This window comes from Mesoplodon densirostris, chromosome Y, assembly GCF_025265405.1.
Source record: "Mesoplodon densirostris isolate mMesDen1 chromosome Y, mMesDen1 primary haplotype, whole genome shotgun sequence".
Lineage (NCBI taxonomy): Eukaryota > Metazoa > Chordata > Mammalia > Artiodactyla > Ziphiidae > Mesoplodon > Mesoplodon densirostris.
In genome coordinates, this window is record NC_082682.1 from 10,079,979 (window position 1) to 10,103,535 (window position 23,557).

At 39.6% G+C, this 23,557-nt stretch overlaps 1 pseudogene; it reads left to right on the plus strand.

Annotated features, from left to right (window-relative positions):
- Positions 1–22,554, plus strand: part of LOC132482903 (ubiquitin-like modifier-activating enzyme 1) — a 45,928-nt pseudogene extending 23,374 nt beyond the window's left edge.
- The last annotated feature ends 1,003 nt before the right edge of the window (positions 22,555–23,557 follow it).

The following is a 23,557-nucleotide window of genomic DNA, read 5'->3' on the forward strand; positions in this document are numbered from 1 at the left end:
ACATTATTGAGATATAATTAACATATAACTTTGGTAATTATAAGGTACACAGCATGATGATTAGACTTACATCTATGTTGTGAAATAATGTGATAATAATTTTAGTTAATACTTCTATCACCTCACATAGTTACCATTTTTGTGTGTGTGCTGTAAGAACATTTAAGATCTCCTTTCCTAGTAACCTTGAAATATGCAATAAAGTGTTGGTAACTAAGTCACTAAGCTGTAACTTAGATCCCAAGAATCTACACATTTTATACCAGGAAATTTGTACTCTTTGACTATCATCTCCTTATTTTTCCAAACCCCACACCTATTAAATACATATCCACTCTCTGTTTTGATGATCTCTGCTGTTTAGATTTAATAAATAAGTGGGAACACACAGTTGGTCTTTATGTCTCTGATTGTTTCACTAAGTATAATGCCCGCAAGTTGATTTCATGTGGACACAAATTGCAGAATTTTCTTTATTTGGCTGTATAATATCCATTGTGATAATATATACAGTTCTTAATCCATTTATTCATTGATAAACAGTTAGTGTCTATGTCTTGCATATTTTGGTAAATATTAATACAGTGAACATGGGAGTTGAAATATCTCAGTAAAGTAACTGATTTCATTTCCTTGGAATATGTATATACAGAAATGGAATTGCTAGGTTATATGGTGATATTATTTTTAGTACTTTGAGGAACATCCTAATTATTTTATGTAGTGGTTGTACTACGGTATATTCCCACCAACAGTCTGTAAGTTTTCCCTGTTTTCTACATGCTTGACTACACTTTTCTGTCTTTTCTTTTTCATAATAACCACTATGAAATGTGTGAGTTGACATCTCTTTGTGGTTTTATTTTGAATTTCTCTTACTATTACAGATGTTGACCAAATGTTTATGTGTCTCTTGGTCATTTGTAGGTCTCCTATGAAGGTAGTATATCTGCTAAGGTGTTCAGCCCACGTTGTAATTATTCAACTTTTTTTTTAATTGAAACCTTTTATGTTTGGACATTAGTCCCGTAGCTGGCATGTTGTTGGCTAATATTTTCTCCCATTCCATAGAAGAATTCTTATGCCTCCTGTTCAGTGCCTCTTCACTCTGTTCAAGTTTCTTTTAGTGCAGAGGCTTTTAAATTTGATGTTGTCACACATGTTGAATTTTCTTTTTGTTCCTTCTAATTTTGGTATCATATCCAAAAGAATCATTGCTGAGACAAATGCCTTGGAATTTTTTTTCTGTTTATTTCTAGGAATTTTGTGATTTCTGTTCATGTTGTGTTAATTTTTGAATCGTCTAAGATGGGTGTTCAATTTTATTCTTTTCCGTGTGGATATCCCGTTTTTCCAACACCACTCAGTGTAAAGTCTATTTTTACTCCATTGTTTATTCTTGTCGTCCTTGTCAAATGTTAGTTGACTGGACATGGCTGATTTTATTTCTGGGCTGTCAGTCCTATTCTATTGGTCTATTGTCTTTTTTGTGCTAATTTCACACTATTTTGATTACCATAACTTTGTATAATAGTTTGAAACCAGGAAGTGAGTTGCAACCAGCTTTGTTTATCTTGCTGAAAATTGCTTTGGCTATTTTCAGGGTCCTTTGTTGTTTTGTACAATTTTTAGGAGTGTTATTCTATTTCTAGAGAAATTGCCATTGAAAATTTATTGGGTTTCAATTGAAACTATAGATGGCTTTAGGTAGCGTGAACATTTGAACAGTATTCATTCTTTCAATTCAGAAACATGGCATAGGTATGTTTTTACATGTGTCTTCTTCAGTTTTTGTTAATGTCATATTTTTAGGTGTACAGATGTTTTTTTCTCCTTGCTTAAACGTAGTCCTAACATTTTATTCTTTTGGATAATGCCGTAAATGGAAGTGTTTTCTTTATTTTTCTGTCAGCTATTTTCTTGTTAGTGCATAGACATGCAACTAATTGTGTAGTTTTGTTTCACATCCAACAACATTACTGAATTTGTTTATTAGTTCTAACAATTTCACGTGGTTTTTGGTGGCGTCTTTATGATTTCCTGCATACAGAAAATTTCGTCTTCCAACAGAGGCATTTTTATTTCTTCCTTTCCACTTTTGATCCCTTTCTTTTCTTTTTCTTGCCTAATGCTTCTGGCTAGGTATTCTAATATTATGTTGAATAGGAGTGGTGATAGTGGGTATTTTTTATTTGTTCCTGTCTTAGAGGAAAAGTTTTCAGCTTTTCACCATGAATACGATGTTAGCTGTGACCTTGTTAAAATATGACCTTTATTACATTTAAAATGTTTCTTCTCTACACAGTTAGTTGAGAGCTTTAATCAAGAAAGTCTAAAAAATACTTTCAAACATTTCTTCTGCATGCTGTTCCTGTGGTTAATTAAAAGTATTGATTTTAAATGTTAACTACCCTACATCCTCAGGAGTTATTCCACCTTAGCATTTTGATCCTTTTAGTGTGCTAATGAATTTGGTTTGCTAAAATTTTCTTGAGAATTTTTCGATCAATATGTACAAGGATATTGGACTGTAAGTTCTGCATTTTTTGTTTGTTTTGTTTTGTGATTCCCTTGTTATATCTTTATCTGGCTTTGTTAATCAGATAAATGCTGGTTTTATAAAATGAGTTTGGAAATGTTTCCTCTTTTTTAGTTATTTGGTAGAGTTGGGAAGGCCTGGCAATAAATGTTCATTAAATGTTCCGTAGAATTCACCCATGAAACGATCTGATCCTCGGCTTCTCTTTGTTGGGAGAGTTTTGAATACTGAATCAATTTTCTAATTCATTATTTGTATGATCAAGACATACTTTGTTGTTGGTTTTTTTTTTTTTTGACTACTTCATGATGGTCTTGCTACATGGTACATTGGAGTTAGTGGAGATTTATGCATTTGTATGACCCTATTTTTTGCTTTCTTTATTATGATTTGTATGCTATGGTGTCAGTCACAATTTCTCCTCTTTCATTTAAAGTTTTATTTATTAAGTTCTTTTTTCTCTTCATTAGTCTAGCTAAATCTTTGTCAATTTTATTATGCTTTACAAATACCAGCTCTTGGATTCAGTTTTTAAATAATTATATGATTATTGTTTTATTCATTTCCATTTGAAACTTTCATATTTCTTCCTTTTATTCTTGGAACTTAATTTGTTCCTTTTCCCTAGTCCTTCATGTATAAGGATAAGTCGTTTATTTTAGATCATTCTTTTCTCTTAATAAAAGAAGTTATGAATGCTAAAAATAATTCACTCCTTAGATTGATTATGCTACATCCCCAAAGTTTTGGTATGTTGTCATTTTTGTTTATGTGAAGGTACTTTCAGATTTCCCTTTTGACTTCTTCCTTGACCTATAGAATTTTCCAGTGTGTGCTGTATAATTTTACATATTAGGAATTTTTCACTTTTTCTCTTGTTACTGATTTCTAGCTTCATAACATTTTGATAAAAAAGGATGCTCAATGTGGTTTTGATCTTCTTAAATTTGTTAAGGCTTGCTTTATGTGCCAAGGCAGTGACTATCATGGGGAATGTTCCATCAGCACTTAAGAAGCATGCGGATTCTGGTTCTGATGAATGGAAGTTCTCTATAAGTTTATTAGGTACCTTCTGTGTCTTTATTAATTTTCTAAGGTAGAAAGTGGGATAATATAGTTCCTTAGTATTATTATTTTTACTATTGGTTTCTCCTATCAGATCTCTTAATGGTTGATTTAAATATTTGTTTAATCATGCAACATTCAGTACATATATATTTACAATTATTATAACCTCTTGATAAATTGATCCATTATCATTGTATACTGACCTTATTTATCACTTGTGAACTACTGTGACTGAAAGTCTATATTACATGAGATTGGGAGAGTCAGTCCTGCTCTTGTTTGGAAAGTGTTTGGACTATCAGTCTGTATTCCCACACCTTCAGCTTATGTGTGTCCTTAAAGTTAAAATGGCTCTTATAGACAGCATATTCCTTTTTTTAACACCTATATCAGAGTATAATTGCTTTACAATATTGCATTAGGTTCTGCTGTATAACAATAGAATCAGCTATAGATATACATATATTACCTTACCCACTACCTATTGCATTTTCTCACACCATCCCTATCTCACCCGACTAGGTGGTCACAAAGCACTGAACTTATCTCCCTGTGTTATGCAGCTGCTTTCCATTAGCTATCCATTTTACATTTGGTAGTGTATATATGTCCATATGACTATCTCACTTCCTGCCAGCTTATCCTTTCCCCTCCAAGTGTTATCAAGTCGATTCTCTACATCTGCATCTTTATTCCTCTCCTGCCCCTACGTTCATCAGAATCTTTTTTTTCTGATTTCGTACATAAGTCTTAGCAGTTTTTCTTTTTTCTTTCTGATTTACTTCATGAAATATGGCAGACTCTAAGTCCATCCAACAAACCACAAAGAGCTCAAATTCATTTCTATTTATGTCTGAGTAATTTTCCATTTTATATATATGCCACACATTCTTTATCCATTCTTCTGCGTATGGACACTTAAGTTGCTTCCATGTCCTGGCTATTGTAAATACACCTGTAATGAACTTTGAGTTCCATGACTCCTTTTGAATTATGGTTCTCTCAGGGTATAAGCACAGTAGTGGGATTGCTGGGTCATATGCTATTTCTAGTAGTAGTTTCTTATGACCTCCATACTGTTCTCCATAGTGACTGTAACAATTTGCATTCCAAACAACAGTGCCAGTAGTTTCCCTTTTCTTCACACCCTCTACAGAATTTATTGTTTGTACGGTTTTTGTTGATGGCCATTCTGACTAATGTGAGGTGATACCTCATTGTAGATTTGATTTACATTTCGTTAATGATTCATGATACTGAGCAACCTTTCATGTGTTTTATGGCAATCTGTATATCAAACTTGGAGAACTGTATAGTTAGATCTTCTGCCCATTTTTGGATTGTTGTTTGTGTTTTTGGTTTGGAGCTGCATGATCTGTTAGTAAAATTTGGAGATTAATCCTTTTTCAGTTGCTTCATTTGCAAATATGTTCTCCTATTCTCAGGGTTGTCTTTTGGTCTTGTTTATGGTATCCTTTGCTGTGCAAAAGCTATTAAGTTTCACTAGGTCCCATTTGTTTATTTTTGTTTTTACTTCCATTTCTCTAGGAGGTGGGTCAGAAAGAATCTTGCTGTGATTTATGTCATAGAGTGTTCTGCCTAAGTTTTCCTCTAATTGTTTGGTCGTGTCTCACTTTACATTTAGGACTTTAATCCATTTGTGTTTATTTTTGTGTATGGTGTTAGTGAGTGTTTTAATTTCATTCTTGGACATGTATCCATCCCAGTTTTCACCCCTTGTTGAAGAGGATGTCTTATCTCCATTGTATATGCTTGCCTGCTTTGTCAAATATAAGATGACTATATGTGAGTGGGTTATCTCTGGGCTTTCTATACTGTTACATTGATGTATATTTCTGTTTTTGTGTCAGTACCATACTGTGTTGAGGACTGTAGCTTTGTAGTATAGTCTGAAGTGCAGGAGCCTGATTCATCCAGCTCCGTTTTTCTTTCTCAAGTTTGCTTTCATTATTTGGTGTCTTTTTATTTCCATACATATTGTGCAATATTTTCTTCTGACTCCCTGGAAAATGTAATTGGTAGTTTGATAGGCATTGCATTGAATCTGTAGATTGATTTGGGTAATATAGTCACTTTTACAATGTTGCTTCTTCCAACCCAAGGACATGGCATATCTCTCCATCTGTATCATCTTTCATTTCTTTCATCAGCGTCTTATAGTGGTCTGCATACAACTCTTTTCTCTCCCTGGGTAGGTTTATTCCTATTCTTTTTGTTGCAATGGTAAATAAGAGTGTTTCATGAGTCAAGAGGAGTTCAAGGTGTCTAAAACCCTACACGTCATTTGTAGAAAGGATCTAAACTTCAGGTATTCCCTGAGGTATGTCTTTACATCTATGGACCATGGTGCCATTTAGACACATGGGATGTCTATTCTGGAGGGGACCTATAGGAGGTGGTGTTTAGGGACTGAGGGGACTGATTTGGATGTATCTTTGGGGGCATATCATTTTGCAACAGGGCTTAGGAATATTTGTCGGATGGTCATTTGTGGCCATGTTTCGATAGCACATGGTATTTGCAATGTTCTCCAAAGGGAGGTGTACTTGGGTAAAATTGGAGATTTCTAATCAAGGCAGGATTTGAGGAATATTGTTTAAGTAAGGGTCCTAGTACAAGTGTTGGGATCTTACCAGAATGGCCTTTGTGACCCAAGTTCCATTATAGGGTCCTCCAAGCATTTGGAGATATGTGTCAATAAGATTCGATTCATCGGAGATCACTTTTCTCGTAAAGATAGTCTTCAACTCAGGCTAAGAAAGGATACTGGAGATAGTCAACTAGGATCTGGAGAGAAACAGGGTACCATTATGACTTCATTTTCTATAGTTTTTCTACCATTCATGAACATATGGCATCCTTCTTGTCAGGAATGGAGAAAGGACATTTCTGTTGCTGGGACACAGATATTATCATGTAAAATTACATGAATTGGTTATTCATGAGGGAGAGTATAGTCCCAATTTAGAGAGGCTCTATTTAGGACAGTTGTACATCTATCATGAAGAGTATGGTCTTTGCTCATTCATGTACATAAACCATGTATAATTTTCCCTAACGGGTTATAGAGTTGTGAGCCTTGCTTCTAGCGAAGAAGTAGATACTTCTGTATATGAGGAGGGTAAAGCCTTCTGGTCCAGTATGTCAGTTACCTACAAAGTTTCTAAGTGAAAAATCTAGTATTGTTCTTTCCCAGCTGTGTGATCACAGGCAATTTTTTTCAGCATCCATTGGTGGTATGAAGGTGATGATAAGAAGAACAGCAAATACTTACATGATCTTTACAGTGTGGGGAATGTAAGTCTTTATCAGTTGTCATAATACACCAGGTAATTTAATAGTATTCCAGCTACTAATGTTAATTAGGTAGTACGTACTCTGTGTCACACTCATTTTTAAGCCCTTTATTCATATTTAGTCATTTAAACTCTACCAATGGGGAAAATTACAATCATTATCCTCATTTTAAAGATGGCCCAGAGAAGTGAGGTCCCTGTCTTCAGGTCACACAGCTGGTAATCATGGAAAGAATTACTGTGAGGGTCCAACACTTCTCTTGTGTCAAATGTGAGCTGAAACACGAAAGGATCATTGTTTCTTCCTCAGAAAGGACAGGTAATGAGTTATGACAGAAGATGATAGAGTAAGGCCCTCCAAAAATTCTTTACATTACAAACCTACAAAGTTGTCAGACTCAACTTTTTCAGAATTCTGGAAATTGACAAAATTTCACAGGAACTAGGGAAGTATTTACGTGTTTAAAAATGACTGAATCTTGGTAAGATCAGCAAGCTCTAGAGACTTTAAATGGTCACAATCCCATCCTCCTTTTTTCCAGCTTAATAATAGTACATACTGAAAGAGTATGCATTCCTTTTGCATCCGAGTAGCCAGCAGAAGGAGAAGAACAAAGTGAGAATTCTTTCAGAACCTCATCTCCAAATATTTATCATTATCTGATGTGATTGTGATGTTCCTTGGAATTCCGCATTTGCAAGACTGTCTTTATTTGACATAATTTGGAGGTCACACAGTGCAAATGTACTTTAACCTGGGGAGTTGTCAAAATAATTATGGGGGCAGAAAGAAAGTTTTAAGAATTAATGCCAAGAAACATCCCAAATTTGATGCAAAACATCATTATACAGATTCGCCCAGCTAAACAAACTCAAAGCAGGGTAAACTCAAAGAGATCCATAGCAACACATATCATAAACTACTGAAAGCCAAAAACCAAGAGAGAAGTGTGAAAGCACTGTGTAGCAACCCATGGCATGTAAGAGATTCTCAATAAAACCAAAAAAGAGACTGCTCATCAGACAACATGCAGGGCAGAAGACACTTCGATACATTCATAATGCTAAAAGAAAAAAAAAACTGTCAACCAAGAATTTTAAATGCAGCAAGACCATCTTTTGAAACTGAGCAAAGGATTAGGACAATGCCAGATAAGCACAAAACGGAGAGGATTTATTGCTAACTATCTGCCCTACAAGATGAGATAATTCCTGGAGAGAGTCCAAACTAAAATGAAAGACACTTTGATGATAACTCAAATCCAGAGAAAGAAAGAACATCAGTAAAAGTAATTATATAGGTAAATACAGAGGATAATTTAAACGAATTTTTTGTGTGTATGATTGTAGTCTGAATAATAGTCCCCCAATATGCCCACATTTTAATCCCCAGGACATGTATGTTATTTTATGCAGAAACATTTGCATATATGATTATATTAGAGTCTTCAGATGCGAAATTTTCTTGGGTTACCTTGGGTGCATCTAATCAAAATGTTTCTTATATGAGGAATGAAGGAGATGTTGGTGACAGAGGACAAGTTAATGTGATGACAGAAGTAGATAATGAACTGATGTATTTGAAGGTAGTAGAAGGGGTTACTAGCCTAGGAATACTGGCAACCACTAAGCAAAAAAAAAAAAAGAAAATAGGGCAAGGAAACACATTCTCCCAGCAGAGCCTCCAGATGGACCCTATCCTGCCAACATATTGACTTTAGCCCAGTAAAATGGATTTGGTACTTGTAACATGTAGTATTTTAAGAGAACAATTTGTAAAGTTTTAAACAATTGAATTCCTGAAAATGTGTTACAGCAACAATAGTAAACTAATGCAGTTAGTTTTTTTCTCTTACCTGATTTAAACCATTACTCCATAGGAAAAAAAAATTAATTGGTGCTGATGTATAAAGTGTATAAAGATGTAATTTATGATAAGAACAACACAAGAAAAAGGATAAACTAGATAAAAGCAAAAATTCATATTTTGAAATTAAGTTGGTATTAATGTGAACTAGGTTGTTAGAAACTGTCAGTTTACTTTATAACAACCTAACTCCAGAGCAACCACTAATAAAATGGCTCTAAAATGTATATAGTAAAAGAAATAACAAATAACCATAAAAGTGGTACACTAGAAGATGTCCAATTACAAAGCAGATTGGAAGTATGGATTTTTTAAAAACATGACCACCTATATGTTGTTAAAGAGACAAATCTTAGTGTGAAACAAATAGATTTTAAGTAAAGTGTTGCAAAGAAAAATCGAAAGAAAGCTATAGTGACTATACTAACAACAAACAAAACAGATTTTAAATTAAAAAAATTATGAGACAAAGGACAGTATATATTACTACATTATTATATTAGATTAATAATATATTATTGATAAAAGGGTAAATCTGTTGAAATACACAAGAATTATAAACAAATGCTCACCTAACAAAAAAGTTCCAGATACCTGAATCAAAAACTTACAAAATTTGAGTGAGAGATAAATAGGTTCAACAACATATCCAAATAAATGACAAAACATATGATCACCAAAGGAAGAGAAGACCTAAACAAAACTATGATATAAACCGAGTGCACTTAACAGACATGTACACAACATTCCTCCCAAGAACAGAAGAATACAATTTCCTTTCACTTGAACTAGGAATGTTCTCCAGGATAGACTTCACGTTAGGCCATAAAACAAGTGTCAATAATTTAAATCACACCAAATTGTTCTCTGACCACAAAGGAAAGAATAATGGGCATCAATAATAGGAGGAACTTGTGAAAACTTGTAAATATGTGGAAATTAAACAACGCATTCCTAAGTAATAAAAGAGTCAAACAGTGTCCAAGAGATATTAGAAAATACTCTGAAGTGAATAAAAATGTAAACACAACATACCAAAACTTGGGATTCGGCAAAAGCAGAACCCAGAGGAATATAGACATATATACATATATATATATAACACATTATATACATTTGTATAGTTTTCTCCATGTCTCTTTTGCAGTTTATTAAATATATATTAAATATGGGTTTATAGTTTTATCAAATTGGGAAAATTTCTGCCCACATATTTTTTGAAAATATTACTTTCAGAGCTCACTGCCACCCCATTATCTCTTTCCAGAACTCCAATTAAATGAATATTAAGGCACTTGACTTGTTTGACTTTCTCCCCCACTTGTTGTATTTTGCATAGTTTCTTCTACTTTGTTAAATTTCCTAATTTTTTCTTGTGTGTTAATTTGTTAATCACATCTGTTATGTAAAATCACAGGTCAAGAACATTAAAACATCTATTATAAATAGATTTCACATGTCAAAGAAATTCCCAAGAAAGGGGTGGGCCAAAAGAGTTTTTGAAGAAATAATTGCCAAAAAATTACAAATTTAATGAAAACTAAAGCCAAAGATGTTGCTGGTAAGTTTCTGGTAAGTGTTGATGGATGGAAGGTAATTGTGAATGTTAGCGTTTTGGAGTTGCGTTTTGTGTTCCTTTAATATTTTTGAGTCTGTTCTAGAGAAATTATGTAGTTGCCATCTGATCCTTTCAGGGCTTACTTCTTTTTCTCTAGAGTGGCATTTAGACATAGAATACCTGTGCTGTCTGAAGAAATCAGCATTGTGTTTTTGTTTTTGTTTTTGTGTTATGATGTACGATACATTATTTTCATTTCTTAATTGAAGGATAGTTGATTTAATATTTAGTTACTTTTTGCTTTACAGCAAAGTGACTCAGTTATCTATATATACATTCTTTTTCATATTCTATTCCATGATGGTTTATCTCAGGATACTGAATAGAGTTCTGTGTGCTCTACAGTAGGACCCTGTTGTTTACCTATTCTATATATAATAGCTTATATCTGTTAACTCCAAACTCCCACTGTATGGGGGAGGGTGTTAGGTGAGGAAGAAGGTGGGAGGTTTTCATATTCCTGTTTTGATAGTGCTGTTGATCTTGGGAGGGAATGAATTGACAGATAACCCTTCATTCTTTTCATCCCCCAGGTCCCTACACCTTTAGTATCTGTGATACCTCCAATTTCTCTGACTACATCTGTGGAGGCATTGTCAGTCAAGTCAAAGTAACTGAGAGGATAAGCTTCGTGAGTATGAGCAGGAGGGTGTGTTGTAGGGTTCCAGGCATCTCTACGTTTTTTACTTTTTTGGTTCTGATATCTTGCTCTCCACAGAAAACCTTGCCCACTTCACAGGCAGAGCCGTACTTTGTGATAACAGATTTTGCCAAGTTTTCTCACTCTCCTCAGCTACACATTGGCTTCCAGGTCCTGCACCAGTTCTGTGCCCAGCATGGCCAGCCCCCTCGGCCCCACAATGAGGTAGATGGGTGGGCAAGACAACGAGGTCCTTGAACCAAAGCTGCTCCATGCCTTTTCATCTATTTAGTTTTTCTACCTCTCCCTCTCCCCACAGTGGTGTGATTGTTCTTTTTCTCCTTCCAGGAGGAGGCAACAGAACTGGTGACCCTAGCACAGGCTGGATTCTCAAGCTCTGCCAGCAGTGCAGCAAAACAGTCTGGATGAAGACCTCATCCGGAAGCCAGCTTATATGGCCCCTGGGGATCTGGCACCCATCAATTCCTTCACTGGTTGTGTGGCTGCCCAGGAGTTTATGAAGGTCAGCGTGAGTGGAGACGGACAGTGCTGGGCGTGGGCCAGGTTCCTTTCCAGCCCTGCTACTTGCTGTGCAGCTCTGATTAACCAGCGATCACATTCTCTTTCTAACAGCCTACTCATGGCTGCTCTGGAAAGTTTATGCCTGTTATACAGTAGCTGTACTTTGATGCCATTGAGTGTCTCCCTGAGGACAAAGAGGCCTTTACAGAGGACACGCGCCTTCCAGTATGTGATTTGGGCCCATGGAGAAGACATTATTGTGGATCTTTTTAAGGTGACTTTTCCCTATCACTCTCTTCCCTTCACATGACTCAGTGCCAGAACCGTTATGATGGGCAGGTGGCTGTATTTGGCTCTGACTTGCAAGAGAAGCTGGGCAAGCAGAGAAACTTCTTGGTGAGAGAACCTTGTGGTCAAAAGCTACCTTTAGGTCCCCTAGGCTCTGGCCACCTCCTCTGGAGTCTACTCGTGGTGTACAAAGGATGGTGTTTGCTTGTACCCTCATCTCATCCCTCTTCCATTTTCTTCACACCAGGTCCTTTATATCCTGGTCTTGTGCCTCTTTCCTTAGAGAACCATGGATTTTTATGGCACTGTGACTTAAATATGCAGTCGTAGATCCTCTTACCCTCTCTTGCCATCTCCAGGAGGAGTGAGGACTGAGGAGTGGTTTTGTTACCCAGTGACCCTAACCATCTTGTGTCTCTCTTCTTGGCCACCTCCCAGGTGGGTGCAGGGGCCGTTGGCTGTGAGCTGCTCAAGACCTTTGCCATAACTGGGCTAGGCTGTGGGGAGGGTGTGGCAATCACCATTACAGACATGGACACCATAGTAAAATCCAATCTGAATCGACAGTTTCTGTTCCGGCCTTGGGATATCAAGGTGAGTGGAATGGATATGGTAAGTGGTTGAGCTTTGTTTTGCACTTTTCTCCTGTCTTTTTCTGGTTATCTGTCTTATTGCCTTTGGACTTTTTTTTTTTTTGGTACGCGGGCCTCTCACTGTTGTGGCCTCTGCCATTGTGGAGTGCAGGCTCTGGACCTTCAGGCCCAGCGGCCATGGATCATGGGCACAGACGCTCCATGGCATGTGGGATCTTCCTGAACCGGGGCACAAACCCATGTCCCCGAAACGGCAGGTGGACTCTCAACCACTGCGCCACCAGGGAAGCCTGCCTTAAGACTTTTTTGTTTGTCTCTTTCCTTCAGTTCTTACCTTATTTCTTTTTCTCTACCACTCAGTCTTTCTTCCAGGAGATATTTATTGAAAACTTATTACATCTTTCATTTGTGAGTTTAAACCTGTCCCCAGCCATCTTTTTTTTCTTTGGTTTTTGGTTATGGTTAATGTGGAACTCTGGAAGATAGATTATAGAGGGATCTATCTGGGGAGTCTCTGTAAAGTTCAGTGTTATTTTGCCTGCCCAGTGTTTATCTTTCCTTTCATTTTATCATGCAAATACTAGGTACTACATAAGTAGTTAGAATATATAAGATAGCAAATAAAAGGTTTCTGCTTTTGTCTAGTGAGAAGACATAGTAAACGAGAGATTCTCTAATGCAGTGGAGGTTGGCAGCACTCTTTCCTCAAGTCCAAAAGATCACAACTCTTTTAAGAATACTAAGACATTATGTCCTTTTTATCCTCATTTTATCAGGTGAAAGGGTAATTTTCCACTCTGTTCTAGGAGGCTGTCAGTAACCCAAAAACACAGTATTTTCCAAATGACCAGACCAATTCATGATGATACAGAACTGTGCATTAACTAAAGAGCCATTCAAAATACAGAGAAAGACAGTGGGTATTGATGTGGATCAGCATTTCACCTTCCAACTAAACTTTAAAGAAATATCACTTTTCAAATTTTGATATATTTTTAAAAAATATCAACAGTCATCTGAAAATGTTATTGAAATATTTTTTCTGTGAGGCTGGATATCCCTTACATCTTTCAAGCAAAACATGTAATACATTAAAGTCACTAGATAATGAAAATTCAGCTATCTTCTAAGACACTATATAAGTAAAATTTGAAAAACTGTAAATACAAATTGACTCCTGTCACTAACACTTTGTATTGGAGTTTCTTTCATAGTGTTTGTATTATATAATGGAATTATTTCATATTAATTAATTAATTTATTTATTTTTGGCTGCGTTGGGGCTTCCTTTCTGTGTGAGGTCTTTCTCTAGTTGTGGTAAACGGGGACCATGCTTCATCGCAGTGTGCGGACCTCTCACTAGTGCAGCCTCTATTTTTGCGGAGCACAGGCTCCAGACGCGCAGGCTCAGTAGTTGTGGCCCTGGCCTAGTTGCTTCGTTGCATGTGGGATCTTCTGAGACCAAGGCTCGAACCCATATCCTCCGCATTAGCAAGGAGATTCTAAACTGTGCCACCAGGGAAGCCCCTCCAATTTTAAATGGAGTAATAATATTTTAAAATGTTCTCAGATTAAATATCTAACGTAGGAAATCTTGATAGCTGTGCATCACATAAAAAATCCCCCACAAACTTTGTTTTAACACCATTTTGGACGACTGCTAGAGCAAATAATAAATACAATAGCACCGTATATGGTTAGAACATAACAAGGTGAAAAGTACTGTGTAGGGGCAAGAATGAAAATCAAGATATAGAACTGGAAGTGACATGAGAGGGTGGTTTGCAGTGTGGTAAAGGAAATCCTCATTGGAAAGGTGGTATATCCGCAGAGAATTAAAGATGATATACGAGAACAGGAAGAAATCTCAGAGAAGAGTATGCCAGGTGAAGTTAACAGTGTGAGAAAAAACCTGAGGTTGGAATATGACTGCTATGTTTAAGGAGTAGAGACAGAGACAGATCATGGTAAGAGAGAAGGTTGTCAAAGGAATAGGGACAAGCTCATTTCACCCTTAGTGAAAGTGGGAATCAATAGAGGGCTTTGAGGAGAGGAATGTGATCTGACTTGGACTTTCAGAGGATCCTTTTTGTTTTTGTAAGTTCAGAGGAACTTGGTTTTCTTTGCGTGAATGCACTCCAACTCGGGGTGCTAGTAACGAAAAACAGTGGATGTTCGGTAGACAAAAGAACAGATACTCAACCTAGCGTCTCCTATTGTATCACTGTTTTCCTTTTTTTTTTTTTTTTTTTTTTTTGCTGTACGCGGGCCTCTCACTGCTGTGGCCTCTCCCGTTGCGGAGCACAGGCTCCGGTCACACAGGCTCCGCGGCCATGGCTCGCGGGCCCAGCCGCTCCACGGCATGTGGGATCCTCCGGGATCGGGGCACGAACCCGTGTCCCCTGCATCGGCAGGCGGACTCTCAACCACTGCGCCACCAGGGAGGCCCTGTTTTCCTTTTTTATTCACCCCATTCCTCAGTTGTCCCAGCCCAAGCTGTGTGGCATTTGTCACAGACCACAGAGCCTCCTGACCTCAGAGCCTAGGTCTTGTGCATCTTTACTTAAATCAGTTTTCAGAACAGCTCTGTAAAGTTTTGTTGGGTGATTATGTGAAAGACAGTTCTGTTTCTCCATCACTACCCAGAAATTGAAGTCTGATACAGATGTTGCAGCTGTGAACCAGATAAATGCACACATCCGTGTGATGAGCCATCAGAACTGTGTGGGCCCTCACACAGAGCATGTGTATGATTGATAAATTCCTCCAAAACCTGGATGGTGTGGACAATGCCTCAGACAATGTGGATGCCCGTGAGTTTTCGGGGTGAGTGAGGACGAGGCGAGAGTAATGTGTGTGTTTTGGGGAGTGTGTGTCACCGTGTCCTATCCTGATGTTATTTTCCCCACCCTCACCTGCTGCAACTTTCTCACAGGCATGTATATGGACTGCTGCTGTGTGTTGTACCGTAAGCCTCTTCTGGAGTCAGGCACACTGGGTACCAAGGGTAATGTGTAAGTGTTTATCCCCTTCCTGACAGAGTCATACAGCTCCAGCCAGGACCCTCCTGACAAGTCCATCCCCAGGTGCACACTGAAGAACTTCCTGAATGTCATCGAGCACACTTTGCAGGTGATCAGCCTTGCAGGGAGAAAGAGGTGGAACAGATATGTACTGGGACAGTGTCTCAGTTACCAAACTCTTGTTATTCCAATGATGAAGCCTCAGTGTATGTAATATCTGCCCTCTCTTTAACTCTCCTTCACTCACTTTAAACCTAGGAGCCTAATGCTTTGCAAAATGATTTTTTTTAACTTGAAATTTTTATTTTGGAAACATACAGGGAAGTATTATTTATACCATGTGAAATACTTTATGTAAGAAGTGTATATCTAAATGGTGAGGATATGTTTCTTTGTGTACAGGATACTATTTTGTTGTTGAACAAAATTAACTTAATATCATCTCTGCTAGTTATTTAAATATCTCTAATATTAAGTCCATATTTAGGAATAATTTTCTAATTGTTTCCCAAAATATGTTTAATAGCTTGTCAGTATAGTTCTGTTTATATAGTACACGTACATACATAACAGCATACCTCTCATGTAGATTGACAAATTAAAAGCACCCCATTAACTGGCCCTCAGGACTTGGCCCTAATTACAGTCCCCTTTCAAACCACAAATAACCATCCTTTTATCAAAATGATTCTTAACCCAGTCTTTGAGGCTATGTTTAGGAAGTATGGGAACAGGAAGAAAATGAGCAGTAACAGTTCAGTCTGTCACTTTTCCTTCCAGAAGGGATGAGTTTATACTTGTGGACTCAGTTCAGTATGTGTCTTTCTCCCTGTCCATGCATCCCATGTTGGGGTGTGTGTGTGTGTGTGTGTGTCTGTGTGAATGTGTAGATACAGAGAGACGGAGATGTGTTTGTGTGTGTGTGTTCATTTCTATACATATAAATGCTCTACTAGGTTATGGTTCTATTATTGTGTTTCTCTCTACCCAGCACACAGAAAGGCCAATAAAAAGGCTTTTAAAACTAATATACTGGGGCTTCCCTGGTGGCGCAGTGGTTGAGAGTCTGCCTGCCGATGCGGGGGACACTGGTTCGAGCCCTGGTCTGGGAGGATCCCACGTGCCGCGGAGCGGCTGGGCCCGTGAGCCACAACTACTGAGCCTGCGCGTCCGGAGCCTGTGCGTCCGGAGCCTGTGCTCCACAACAGGAGAGGCCGCGACAGTGAGAGGCCCGCGCATCGCGATGAAGAGTGGCCCCCACTTGCCACAACTAGAGAGAGCCCTCGCACGGAAACGAAGACCCAACACAGCCAAAAATAAATAAATAAATTTATATTAAAAAAAAAAAAAAAAAACTAATATACTATGTGCCCTTGGACTTAACCACTTCATGCTTCAGATTCCTTATCTGTAACATTGGAATGACAGTAGTAACTCTCACAAGAATTCTGAAAAGTATGTATACTTAATATGTCCTTGTGACTTTCAAACTAAGCTTTAAATGTGTACATGTTTGCTTATTTCTTATTAACTCCATGAGGTGTAGTTTTACTGTTACAGTGTTTGTCTTTAAAATGAGGAAACACAGGTAAAGATATACCTGATTGTCACAAGACTGTGGCACAGCTGGCCTTTGAAACGGGATTTCGAGCATCAAGGTGCTCCAGATCACTTCACCAGTGACTATTTATCGACCTCCGAATTCACAGGGGTCAAACCTCTATCTTACTTTCTTCCCAGTCCCCAGAACCTGCATAGAGATCGTTCATGTTTTATTCTTGGTGTGAACATTTTCTTGAATTGATGCATGACATACGTAGGGTAATGTGTACATCTTAATAAATTCTGCATGAATGTACACTTGTGTGTAAACCTCTTCTCAGATTAAGATCATTGTTTTTTACATTGAAGTGGTGAGGGCTTGACAAGTTTGAGGAGACACATTGGGAGGGTTTCCTTCCTCTGTTCTCCCATAACAGCCATGCTCTTCCTATTTGCTGTATTTCCTGATGGTGGTCCTAAGGCCTACAGAAACTTATTTGTTTCCCATAACCCACGTAGTGTTGATTTGTTCTGTCTGCAGTGGGCTCTGGATGAGTTTGAAGGTCTCTTCAAGCAGGCAGCAGAAAACGTCAACCAGTACCTAATGTGAGTAATTCTGTCCAAATCCTCGCTCACCGTGTCCGCTGCCTGTCAGTCAAAGCATTCTGTAACCAGTGTAACACTTAGGACCTGGTCTACTTTTCAAATCATCTAATGATTCCTTGGGCCTTATACATTTGGGAGTCAGCACTGACTTTTCATGCTGTTAAGCTCCCTCTGGGATCACTGTGTAACTCTGAGTTTGTGTCCCCTCTAATTCTTGATAGGGATTCAAAGTTTGTGGAGCAAACACTGCTCCTGGCAGGCACCCAAACCCTAGAGGTGCTTCAGGCTGTGCAGCTCAGCCTGGTGCTTCAGCGGCCACATACATGGGCTGAATGTGTGACGTGGGCTTACTAGCACTGGCACACCCAGTGCTCCAACAACATCAGACAGCTGTTGCACAGCTTTCCTCCGAAACAGGTATTACACTCTTATGGGCTCCATTTGTCAGAATAGGCTTACTGGAAGCAGTTTGCTACATGCTTTTGACATGGTTCATTGCAGTTAATCCATTTGTGGCAAGACCACCAAGTCCCAGAGATCTCATTAAATGATTAAGCGAGTGATTTTTGAAGTCAAAGACCTGTTCCTCCCGACCTCTCTCCTCTACCTGCTCATCCCTGTTCTCTCAAGCAACATACTTGGTACCTATTTCCCTTAGATATGACATGAGTCATTCCAGATTCCCTGTCAGGGCCATAGAGATTGTAGAAGAGAAATTTTGGTGTTAAGAGCACAGGACCTAGGTGGCTTCAAGTCTCAACTGCATTTGATATTGGGACTAATCATGTATTTCCTCTCTGTGTCTTAGTAGCCTCATGTAGGAAGTTGGAATAATGGTGACCTAATTTCATGAGAGTTCTATGAGGGTTAATTTATATTTACTAAGTTAATAAATTAAGTATGTTAGTACACGACTGGCAATCCATAAAAGTTTCATAAATAGCTCTGTGTCTGGCACAAAGTGAGTGCCCAGCGATATACTAATTTGGGACGTCTGGGCTTGAAAATGAGGAGTCACAATTATGAGAAACACCTCTCCTCTCAGGTCCCACTCTCCCACATCTTTCTGTTTTCCTAGCTTACAAGCTCAGGAGCCCCTTTCTGGTCTGTGCACAGCCGCTCATCTTTGATGGCAGCAATGAAGTCTCCTCCCTCAGGTCTCCTACAGTCGGGTCAAATGTGGGTACATGGATGGGAAGGAGGCTGCGGCTCCTTAGGTGAGTACTGATACGCTTACCCCTCCATACCTTGCTTTCTCTTAGACCCTGCATCTGGACTACGTGATAGGTGCTGCCAACCTGTTTGCCCAGGCCTATGGGATGAGGGGCTCTCAGGACCGAGCTTCTGTGACCATACTCATTCAGTCTGTGCAGGTCCTTGAGTTCACCCGGAAGTCTGGTGTCAAGATCCATGTTTCTGACCAGGAGCTGCAGACCACTTCGTGTGTTGCTGAGGATGTTTATCTAGTTGGCCTAGAGGTAGCATCCTACTTATCACCTACCTATGCAAGCCTCCCTTGTACTTGTGTTTTGCCACTGGCTCTGCTCTGAGATCTCAGGCCTGAGATTAATCCACACTGTCCTTTGGTCCTTGCTTCTTCCAATTTAAAATAAGGTTGGTTGGTTGAGGCAAGTTCTCTGATGCCCTACTACTTTGTTCTTCCCACTGTTTCTCCCTCAGGTGCACCAGTTGTCCATCTCTTTTCTGTGTGTATGTTTGCTTTGTTTTGTTCTTTCTCTGTTTCTTTTTGTGTCCATATGCAGGGACAAATGGATATGATCTTTACCAGTAGTCTCTCTGCCTTGATTTCTTCCCTGTTTCATTTCATGATAGATCTCCTCATCCACCTCCCCACATTCTTTGGTATGCCTGTTTACCCTATTTTATTTATTTATTTACTGATTTATTTGTTTATTTAGGCTGTGTTGGGTCTTCGTTTCTGTGTGAGGGCTTTCACTTGTTGTGGCTCACGGGCCTACTTGCTCTGTGGCATGTGAGATCTTCCCAGACCAGGGCTCGAACCGGTGTCCCCTTCCCTGTCAGGCATATTTTCAACCACTGCGCCACCAGGGAAGGCCTATTTTTAACCTCCATATATCTTTCCTCATCTCCCTCTCTAGATAGCCCTCCTCATCTCTCCATCTCTAACTACCCCCAACTCAAATTTCCCTCCCTCTACCGTATTCTGTCTCATGCTCTGTAAGTCTTCCTCTACATTTCATCTTCATTGTATATATCCTTCAATTTCTTCGTCTGTATATCTCTCCCCTCCTGATGTATTTCCCACATTTCCCTTCCGAAATAACTACTCTCTCATGCTCCTCTTTGTATATTTTCTTAATTTATCTCCCTACGTGTCTCCCTTTCAGGTGTTTTGAACTTTCCCATTCTCTGAACATTCTCTTAACCTTCACATTTATTCTCCTTGGTCTCCCTCTTCAAATTTTTTCATGTCTCTCCCATTTCATATTACTCTCTTCTTTGCTGTCTGTATACTTTCCCCCTATGTTCCTTTCTGTATCTCTTATCCTTCTGTCTCTTGTTTTCCCTCGTATCTTCCTTCATGTCTCCCCATCTCTCTCTATGTCTTTCTCTTGTAGTATGTTCTCATTGACTTCCTTATTTTTAAATTGTGGAAAGAAACAGAAAGGATTTACCATCTTTAAATATAGTAGACTTCCAGTTTGGAAGGCTTAATATTTAATTGAATGGATTTTAAGGCTTAATATTTCATTGGATGGATAGATCACATTTTTCTGTCCACTCATTCAGCAGTGAATAACTTCTGTGCTTTCACCTCTTGTCTGTGATGATTAGTGCTGCTGTCTATATCCTTTCTTAGTGGCTTTATCTGTTGCCCTCAGTGTCTCTACATATCTCCATGTCCCACACACCTGTCTACCTTTTTCTTTTCTGACATGTTTTCTGCCTTATCTTTCCCCCTTCTTTTCTCTTTCCCACGATGTCTCTCCTTTTCAAATCCTTTATCTGCCTGAACATCTCTGCCCCACCCTGGATTTCTGCTTGCACCTCAGACCTTGAACAGGGATTTAACATGTATCTAAGGACTAACTTGTACTTCCTCCCTTTCTGCAGTTGATAATCACCTGCAGGAGCTCAAGGACATGCTGCCCAACCAGAGAGCCTCCCTGGGTTCAAGATCTACCCCATCAACTTTGAGAAGGTGCTGTGATGGGGAGCTCAACCGTGTATGAGAAATGGATGAGCCACCCTAAGTTTTTTTGGGGATTACAGGCCTGACTGTAATTATGTGGGGGTTTTTTTTGTTTTTTTGTTTTTGTTTTTTTTTCTTTTTTTTTTTTTTTTTTTTTGCAGTATGCGGCTTTCTCTCTGTTGTGGGCTCTCCCATTACGGAGCACAGGCGCCGGATGTGAAGGCTCAGCAAACATGGCTCCTGTGCCCAGTCGCTCCCTGGCATGTGGGATCTTCCCCGACTGGTGCACGGACCCGTTTCTCCTGCATTGGATGGACCAAGTATATTTTGTGGTCTGGGCTAGTATTTGGCTGGTCTGGCAGGTAATTGAGGTGAATATACCTCAGTTCCCAGGATCCAGGAAAACTTTTTCTCCTTAACTCTGTTTCTCCTGTTCTTCCTCTGTCTCCACTCACAACAGGATGATGACAGCAACTTTCATATGCATTTCATTGCGGCTTTATCGAGTCTCCAGGCAGAGAGCTATAACATTCCCCCTGCTGACCGGCATAAGGTAACAATAGTCTAGACCTAACCTTGCATCCTTTTCCAAGTTTAACTCTGCCACATTTGACGTCTTCTGTAGACCTTGAACGTCTCTAACAACTACGCCTTCTCATCACATTCTGTATTACAGATCAAGCTGATTGCAGGGAAGATCATTCCAGCCATTGCCACAACCACAGCAGCTATAGTTGGCCTTGCAGGTCTGGAGCTGTACAAGGTAGTTCAGGGACACCAACACCAGCTTGAGTCCTATAAGAACAGCTTCATCAACTTGGCCCTTCTTTTTTTCCCGTTTCTCTGAGCCCCTTGCCCCACACCGTCACCAGGTAAGGGCTTGCTTTTATAGAAACCTTTGGTGTTGCCCATCAGTGATTGATGCTATGTGTGTGTGTGCATGCGTAGAAGTTGTGTGTATCTTATCTCGGTAGAACTGGCTCTAGTTTTCATCATACCTGGTGAGAGGCTTTGTTTAATTTTGTGTATCCTTTGTTCATTGTTTGAACCTGTGCAAAGTACGAATGGAACTGGCATGTTTGTGAAATAAAGAAGAGTATATGATCTGGGCTTGTTCCCGTTTTACTCTTTGTGCTTTACTCTGTGGTTTGTTCCAGAGTACTATAACCAGCAGTGGACATTGTGGGACCGCTTTGAGGTACAGTGGCTGCAGCCTAATGGTGAAGAGATGACCCTCAAGCACTTCCTTGCCTACTCTAAGGTAAGGGCCTTTCACTCACTGCACTTGTGGTGGTGGTTGCCCAGGTTAGTGGTACTGTCCATCCCAGTGACCCTGTTGCCCCTCCTCCTTTCCACCCTCTCCAGCCAGAGCACAAGTTAGAGATCATCATGCTGTTCCAGGGTGTATCCATGCTCTAATTCTTTTTCATGACAGCAAGCAAGATCAAAGATCAACTCAGGCTTGAGTTGGGTCAGTGTGCAAGCAGAAACAGGTCCTGCCTGGGGTGGGAAGCATCAGCTAGCTATGCAACTCATCTTCACTGTTCTTCTAACTTTATTTGTCTCTGTAAGTCCTTTCCTCTCTTTTTACTTCACAGACTCTCTTTCTCCTCACCCCAGGATGTCAGCAATAGTGAGACGAGTATCAAAGCAAAAGCTGGGACACCACATTCAAGCACTGTTGCTTGAGCTGTGCTGCAATGACGAGAGCGGCAACGATGTGGAGGTCCCCTATGTAGGATACACCATTCGCTGATCCCTCTACACCCATCTACCTCATTCTCAGTCAAGTCAATCTATTTCCGTTTCTCTTATAGTTGTGGCAAAAGCTGAGACTTAAGTTCTTCTGAGAACTTTTTGTTGTTGTTGTTGCTGCTTTCTACTGTTTGGAGTTGGAATTCGTAAAAAAAGAGTTATTAATCCAAGTGTGTCATATCCTTCTTTTGTCAAAGCCCATACCCTTTTGTCTGTGGGAAAGGCCAGCCTTTCTATAGCTCTGTAGGTTCAGGTGATAGTACAAAAGGCTCAGCCCCTCCCACCATCATGGAATTTTCCTCACATCCAAGCTTATGATAAAAGATTAAATCCGGGCCTCCCTGGTGGCGCAGTGGTTGAGAGTCCGCCTGCCGATGCAGGGGATACGGGTTCGTGCCCCGGTCTGGGAGGATCCCATATGCTGTGGAGCGGCTGGGCCCGTGGGCCATGGCCTCTGGGCCTGCGCATCCGAAGCCTGTGCTCCGCAACGGGAGAGGCCACAACAGTGAGAGGCCCGCATACTGCAAAAAGAAAAAAAAAAAAGATTAAATCCACCTGTTCTGGTAAATCTTTGGTTTGCTACTTTTTCCTTTGTCCTCTCTGTTTAAAAAGAAATAGAGGGGGAGTTGAGGAAGATGCCAGAAGAGTAAGACACGGAGATCACCTTCCTCCACACAGATACATCACAAATACATCTACACGTCGAACAACTCCAACAGAAAACGTACTGAACGCTGGCAGACGACCTCAGACCTCCCAAAAGGCAAGAAACTCCCCACGTACCTGGGTAGGGCAAAAGAAAAAAAGAAAAAACAGAGACAAAAGAATAGGGATGGGTCCTGCACCTGTGGGACAGAGCTGTGAAGGAAGAAAGGCTTCCACACACTAGGATCCCCTTCGTGGTTGGAGACTGCTGGTGGTAGAGGAGGGGAGCTTCACAACCATGGAGGTGAGCACTGCAACAGGGGTGCAGAGGGCAAGGTGGAGAGGTTTCCGCACAGCGA